The sequence below is a fragment of the Amblyomma americanum genome, chromosome 1 (assembly GCF_052857255.1).
Source record: "Amblyomma americanum isolate KBUSLIRL-KWMA chromosome 1, ASM5285725v1, whole genome shotgun sequence".
Classification (NCBI taxonomy): Eukaryota; Metazoa; Arthropoda; class Arachnida; order Ixodida; family Ixodidae; genus Amblyomma; species Amblyomma americanum.
The window spans coordinates 127,284,141-127,291,845 of NC_135497.1; positions in this window are offsets into that span (position 1 = coordinate 127,284,141).

The following is a 7,705-nucleotide window of genomic DNA, read 5'->3' on the forward strand; positions in this document are numbered from 1 at the left end:
TGAACCTGTACGTCTGTTGAGACACGCTGGTTAGAGCGTACGAGCTTGAGATGAACTCTTCTTCACTTACAAAGTGAAGCACGAACCACCTTTGCAGGCTGTGTGTTCGAAAGTGGGTTTGCCTTCGAAAGGGCGCAGCGGGGTTTGCGGAACCTCCTCCACGCACACACCCCTGAGGAAGCCGGGCGCCGGGGAGGGGGTGGGTTCTACCCACTTTTACCGGTGGGTGTCCGGAGGTGGGTTTCGAGCCAACGACCTCCCGCAACCGAAGCGGACGCCCAGATCTTTAGGCCATGGCTGTGGTATACGAGATACCTGGCGCTCTCGGCGGACCATACATACAGCACACCTAGGAAGAGATGGAAGTCTTATCAGAGTAACTGCAGGAATCTCAGCACTCGTCCAGTTAGAATGTGGTAACGGTAACTACGCGCTGTGGTCATAGTTTTGTATTGTTTTAGCGACACCTCATACCAGACAGATGTTGACATTATTAAAATAAAGAAAACTAACTAGCCTGCTGGCGATTTGGAGGGCTATTATAAGCCTGCTTAAATTTTATTTGCTACGAAACTCGGAAAGCGACAATTTCCTGCATGTCAGTATTAAGAAATGAGCAGACTTCCATAGCTAGAGAAAGAAAACAGGTGTCCGGACAGATCATGGCAAGAATACACTGTAAAAAATGGCTTCAAGTGCATACTTACCAGTAGCTAAAGCACGTTCGTAATGAAATGATTTGTTCATTGATACTCTCTATTTAAAAAGAAGACTTGCAATTGTAATTTTTCCAAGGGTCCTTTTTTTAAGCAAATTGGAGCAGGGAATGAAAGGGGTTCGCAATAATGATTAAAAGAAAAAGATGGCTAAATGAATGAAAAACGGCGGGCCAGACTACTCATGTCGAGGAGCGACCGATGATGCGGTCTCTGCGTCCAAACATTAAAGGACGAAGGATTGGTCGGCGAGAGACCCGCTGCGCCAGGTGCCGAAGTCTCGTCGGGTACAGCGCCGGGAAAACGCGCAGCAGGTGATAGATATCGGCCACAGCATTCCGGGGATTGCAGATTGGACACCCGGAGCGGGCATATAGGTCTCAAAATTGATGCCACTTTCGAGTTACAGCAGGAGTAAGGAAAGCCCCGACCCGGATCCTCCGAGGCGCAATCCCCTCCGCATGTTTAAGACCACGGGGGAGGGTAACCAAGCACTGAGGGATGAGAGCATATCTCCGACGCTGGAGGTGCCCCTTTCTTGTTAAAAGGAGGCTGGAAACTTCCAATCGCGGCCGTCTTTCATTCATATTCTTTCTTTGTATGCACTGCACCGAACATAGACAAAAATAATAGTCTACGATCAAAAGAAAAATAAATATTGCACTTCAGATGAATAAAACATTTATGAGTTTTTTTTTTGCTTTCGCGGCTTTGCCCTTCATTGCCATTCGGTTTTTTCCTGTGACTGGATGAGCAGAGATGTAGCGGCAGGCAGCATGCGGTGACCAAAGTGTCTACATCTGTAAATCATTGTCACGAAATGTAGAGCTGATCGCTCTATTGTTCAATACAAGGCTCCTAGTTTGAGTTTGGCTCACAAAATGCACGAAGTGACTCTATTATTTCAAGCCTCAAAACGGTAAGAGAATTCAGACTCCAAAAGAAACGTTGGTGCGTATGTGTAGCGCCATCTTTTCGAAGTAACTTGAGCTATTTATGTTAATTTCTCTGGCAGCCGCTAGTATGCACTACATGTAAAAAATTCGTTGTCGCTAATCGTCTGCACACTCTCCTGAGAGTGAATGTGGAGTGATGGACGTCCACCTCGAGCAGCGTGTAAACATAAAATTTGTATGAAGCTTGGCAAGACAGCCACACAGACGTATGAGCTCCTTCGTGACGCTTACTGTAACGAGGTATTATCGCGGGCGCGAATTTTCGAGTGGCACAAGAGCTTCGTTTCGGGGAGAACGTCGGTGGAAGACGGCACAAGGCTGGGGCGCTTTTTAACCTCACGGAATGAAAACAACGTGACTCGTATCAGGGAAATCGTACAGGAAGACGTCACCATTACAGTCCGCATGCTATCAGATGCTCTCGAGATTAGAAAGACAACATGCCACCAAATTGTGCGTGAGAGCTTTGGGAAACGAAAGCTGAGCGCCAGACTTGTACCGCACTCCCTCACACAGGTCCAGAAGGACATGCGGGCATCAGTGAGCGCTGATTTGCTCTCCGAGGCATAGAAGGATGCTGCTTTCCTCGACAGCATCATTGCTGAAGACGAAGCAAGGTGTTTTCAATACGGTCCGCAAACAAAGAGGCAGAGCGCCGAATGGCGGTCCACAAGCTCTCCGGCGTCGGAAAAGGTGCGGCGACAGAAGACCAAAACAAAGACGATGCTGATAGTTTTTCTCAATCCCATACACCACGAATTCGTCGCACAAGGGCAGCCAGTGAATCAGGAGTCTGATATCCACGTGCTCCAACACATGCGGGATACACTGCGACGCCGTCGCCCTGACTTATGGGCATCTGGACAATGCAGCCTTTTCCACGATAACGCAAGGCCGCAGACTGCTCTCAGAGAGACAAAATTTCTCGCCAAGCACAGCATTACTGTACTTCCCCATCCGCCATACATGCCTGACCTCTCCACATGCGATTTTTTCTTGTTTCCTCGTGTGAAGACAGCCCTAAAAGGTCGCTTGATGGGGAGTGTGGAGGTCATTCAAGATGCCACGACAAAGGAGCTGACAGCCCTGCCAAAAGAAGCGTTTTACAACTGTTTCCAAGATCTCAAGAAGCGTTGGAACCTGTGCATAGACTGCAAGGGAGACAATTTCGAAGGGGTGCTGCACAAATGATTTCAATGTTAAACGCATTTTTAATGGTCTCAGTCTCGGAACTTTACGGACAAAGGTTATAAATTGATGTAAATAGTAATATGGAGAATAGCGCACCATAGGCAGTAAAATTTTATCTTAAAGGCACAATGAGGACGAATATAAGCTGGCCTGTATCGGTATTGTACTGCGTTCTGATCTCAAAAAGACCACTATCACTGCAAGCTGAGCTTCTGAAAGCGACAAAATACTAAAAATGAAATGCAGGTGTTGTCACTACGGGTCGATTTAGCGAGTAAAATGCTACAATCTACACCAATTTTTCGGTGCCGATTTCATCATGCAAAAAAATTGTCGGTGGTTAAGCTGAGGAGTCACCTGGAGTGACGCGATAGCTACAGCTGGCCGAGTGGAACTTGTTCAGTTGAATTAAAAAGTCAGTCTTTCGCCGCTCCGTTTTCTCTGGCGTTGCTTCATCTTCGTCCCACTTGACAAGGCGTATGCGCACAGCTGTTGCAGCTCGGTTTCGCCGGCGCGCCGCGCAGCTTCTCCGCACCACGTGACCAACCACGTGGCTGGTCACGTGACGAACCACGTGACCAGCCACGGCGCCGGCAGCTGCTACGCACCACGTGACCACATAGCGGTGGCGGCGCAGCCACAGGGTGGCGGCACAGCCATGGCGTGGCGGCGCCGCCACGCTGAAGACTCAAAATGCTACCGTTATGTAGCTATTGCTACAGAAAGGTGCAATACGGTGAATGCTTCAGCTAGTTGGTACATTAAGATAGCACTGCAGCAGAGAAGAAACGAAGACATAGAAGGAGCACACAGACGAGTGCAGTGTTACCATCAAGGCAAAATTATCCAGGCAAAGCAGATCGTCAAGGCAAAAGCGGGAGAATGAAGTAACAGAAAGAAAAATAAATACCCTCTTCGCCACAATTAAAGCCAACACAATATACATCATGACAATAATGCAAAACAAGACACCAAAGTCGAGATCCCACCCACCCACCACTTTACTCACTATAGCACCTCCCCAGGTGTATACATAACGGAAGCGTCACAAGTACATGAACGCGCCCTAACTTTGTAGCGCGTGATACAAAACGTCAAACGCGACTATTGAATTAAACATTATAGTTGCCACTTAGCTTTTACTTTGCATTTATTACTTTAGTTCTCAGTTACACTGTTATTTTTATTTTACATCGCTTTTTTACTTTACAGTTACAGTATTATTCTTTTATTTTATAGTTAGAGCATTACTAGTTGTATTTTGTAGTAGTATTGTTGAATGCTCTAATTCCGTAGGGGAGTTCTACGGAGAGTGTTCCTTTACGTGTACCTGTTCAGTACACGGGCGTTTTCGTACCCATTCGCCAACCTGGGTAACACCCTCCGAGGCCGGGTTACTAGCCCGTGCATCCTGCCCAACACAGTCGCGGAACGCCATAGACACAGTGCTACCACGAAGGGTAAGTACCATGGGCTTAAGGGTGCCTTTATGTCTTTAAGGTCCAGCGATTATTGGGGAGAGGTCCTCACTATCCGGTGGGAACGTTGTGATGACGCCGCAAGGTCACGTGACCTTGGTTGCCCATCTGCCTCGTAGGTTTCTCTCTGGGCACCCCCTCCTCCACAACGTACGTTTCAAGACGGTGCTCCGCCAATCGCCCCCCCCCCTCTCCCTCCCGTCTCGGCCTCCTGCCCGCTCCTTTGGTAGCACTATGTTGTCATCCTCTGAAGAAACCTAGCAACGTGCCTGTGGCTGATGGCGATGAGGATGACGTCCATGCTGCTATGCCAGCCCACACGAAGGAACAACTTGACGCCGCCGGGCAATATTGCAACAGATAATCCGTAGGTAGACACGCAGAGGAAGTGCCTGGGTGGTATCTGCGCTTTGTTCGGTGCTCCCTGTGATCTGTGCTCTTTGTCCTGGTCGCCCTTGCGTCTGACTAGCCCTCAGGGAACGTAACAACAAAAAAATTGGTGGTGGTTTGGCTCTGGTTAAACCTGGAGTGACGCGATAGCTACAGCTGGCCGGGTGGAACTTGCTCAGTTGAATTGCAAAGTCAGTCTTTCGCCGCTTCATTTCGCTGGGCATTCCTTCTTCCTCTTCATCCCACTTGATACGGCGCATGCGCACATCAGTTGCAGCTCGGTTTCACCGGCTGGCCGCGCCGCCAGCAGCAGGAGCTGCTCCGCCCACATGGCTCATCACGTGACCAACCACGTAACGAACGACGTGATCCGCCATGACGTCGCGCCGCCGGCATCCGCTCCGCACCACGTAACCTACCACGTGACAGCGTGGCGACGTAGCCATAGGGCAGCGGCGCCACCACGCTGAAGGCTCGAAATGCTATCGTAATGTAGCTATCGCTACAAAAAGCTACAGTGCCATTCACGTCAAAACGGCGGCAGCTATACTTCTAACTTAGGACGTTATTAGTTTGGACCACCTGGCGGGTAGATGCCTCTTTTGCCGCCGGTCGAACGCCAACATAGCTAGAAAGAGCAAGAGAATCAGTTGTTATTCAGAACAGTAATTGGATGGAGTGGTCCGCAGTGTCGCTTCAACAAATGAGAGCAAAGAGATATACATGACTGTTCTCTCGGTCAAATGTGTTCGCTCGGTCAGTAAATGTTCTAGCACAAGGTGCAGTAGGGTAATGTCCACCATTTATTGATACCACATTAATGGTTTCGTGCTTCCAGAGGCATTGTTTTTATGCTATTAAAAAGTACTTAGACATCTGATACGACAGGTGCCGACAATAGTGGCCAATGTTATATTTCTACTAGAATCTCATCAAATGGCAAAAAATTCCAAAGGCGGACTCTAAGTACGACACAGAAGCACATACAAAAATAGCAAATAAAAAACAGTACAATGCCATCATTAATCTCTTTCATGCGATCCCAGTTCCCGTGACACACCACAGCCCGGGGGCATAAGGCGAAAATAGGTGGGATCTGGCATTGTCGTGTGAACCACTCACTGTTTTCACCACGAGCAAACATTTTGCCCCAACATGAGTCCTCAACGTATAGCAGCGTCAAGTAGCAGCCGGAACACACTGCGTGGGAGCACCATACGTGGCTTCCCTAAGTCCATTGTTCGTGCGTGAGCATCGCTTCCATCGCTCGTCATCCTTCTTTGCCTCATTCATGAAGAGTTGTTTGTCGCTCAGTCTCCCCCTCTCTTTGTCTGGTGCATAATTCGCGATGGACGCGTCGGCGAGTAGTGTAAAGGAGGGGCAATAGACGCACGTGTAGCAGACATAAAACCTATGTATCCAGTTCCAAGAAGGCATAAACACGCGGCGCGAAGGCTGGAACAGCCGCTGTTTGTTCCTTCTCCCCTTCCCGTGCTTGCACTGCTCGCCGAAGCATAAATTTGAACCAGCTCTTCCTACAGAAAAGGTATAAACGTGGCATTCGCACTGCATGAGTGCTGGTTGGCCAAAGTGGCTATACTAGGCACGAAGAATCACATTGTGCTCGTGAGGCGAAGCCGTTCATAATGTATTTCCTTCCAGAAGAGGCCGTGTAGAAGAGAAAAAATGCGCGTGAGCAGCGTGTGACGATGGATATGCCGCCCGGACATGTGGAATTGAATTCCCATGCTATGGAAACGCCTCACAGATCAAGCACGTGTCCGGTCACAGCATGGTAGGGAGCAATGCAAGACAGTGTAAAAATTGTATATGGATTTAAGACCGATGCTCGCGATGAGGCAAATGAGAGCCGCTGAATTTCTAGTCGCGACCAATGGGAAACACTGTTCTCTCCGCATGATCGTCGTTGCACAATTTGCTCTGTGCTGTGCTCGCACACAACCGCGGAGCACTTTCTACCGAGCTCGAACAGAACTCTGCAAGCAAGAAAAAAAGAAAGGAAGCGGATCGCAGCAGAGAAGGTCAACCACAGCACTTGACGAAACGCGTGGTTGGAACGAGTTGGAGCTGTAAATAAATAAAAAAAAATTGAGCGCTGGGAACGGAAGTCTTTGCGCCCCTTCTCCCCATTTCCCCCCCGAGGGTAAATGCATTGCTAAAAGCGGAGTACGTTTGAAGGCGCATTTGCAAATTGGACAGAGGTGGCGTGGTAGTACGTGTTGGAGCCTGCATGCGCGTCACTCGGCAAGCCGCAGCACTGTTCATGCCCTCCGGCTGCCCACGATGGGACGCTGATGCTATGCGCACTGTCTGCTCTGCTTTCTGGCCTCCCGGCTACAGTAGGCTTTCGTGTTGTATTTTTTTTGCAACTTTTACCGCTACAGCTTGCTTCAGAGCTTCAGAGCTACGAGCTTCAGAGTAACATTTGCCTTTGATATGCATGGCCTGTTCTAACATGCTTCTTTCAACTAAAAATTAGGAACAAAACAAGGGACAGGTATCTTCATTTACACGCTGTTTGCAAGTTAGTGCATCGTCATTGGTGTCACGGGACTATATATTTTCTCTCCCAAAGTCTTTGCTCGGGTAAGAGTGGTTAATTTCTAGCCACTGTCATAGTGGCCACGCATTCGACTCCCCGCCTTCTTCTGTGTCCTGCTAAGAAAGTTTACTTTTGCTCTCCGATAACGCTTAATACAGCTGTTGTTAGCTATGATTTGAAATTACTTCAGAACCGTGTATATTGAAATTTACCATATGTTTGTCCCCGCCGTTGTGCTGTGCACAACAACGCTGTGAAAATCTTTTCTAACTGCGGTGTATAGAAATGAAAAGCATAATCGAGAAATTTCTTCGAGGCATAGAAGCCGAAAATGTGACCCTCCAACGAGGACAGAATGGAGAAGGCTTTGATGAGACCGGACAGTCAAGCATGCGAGATGTGGTCTTCCAC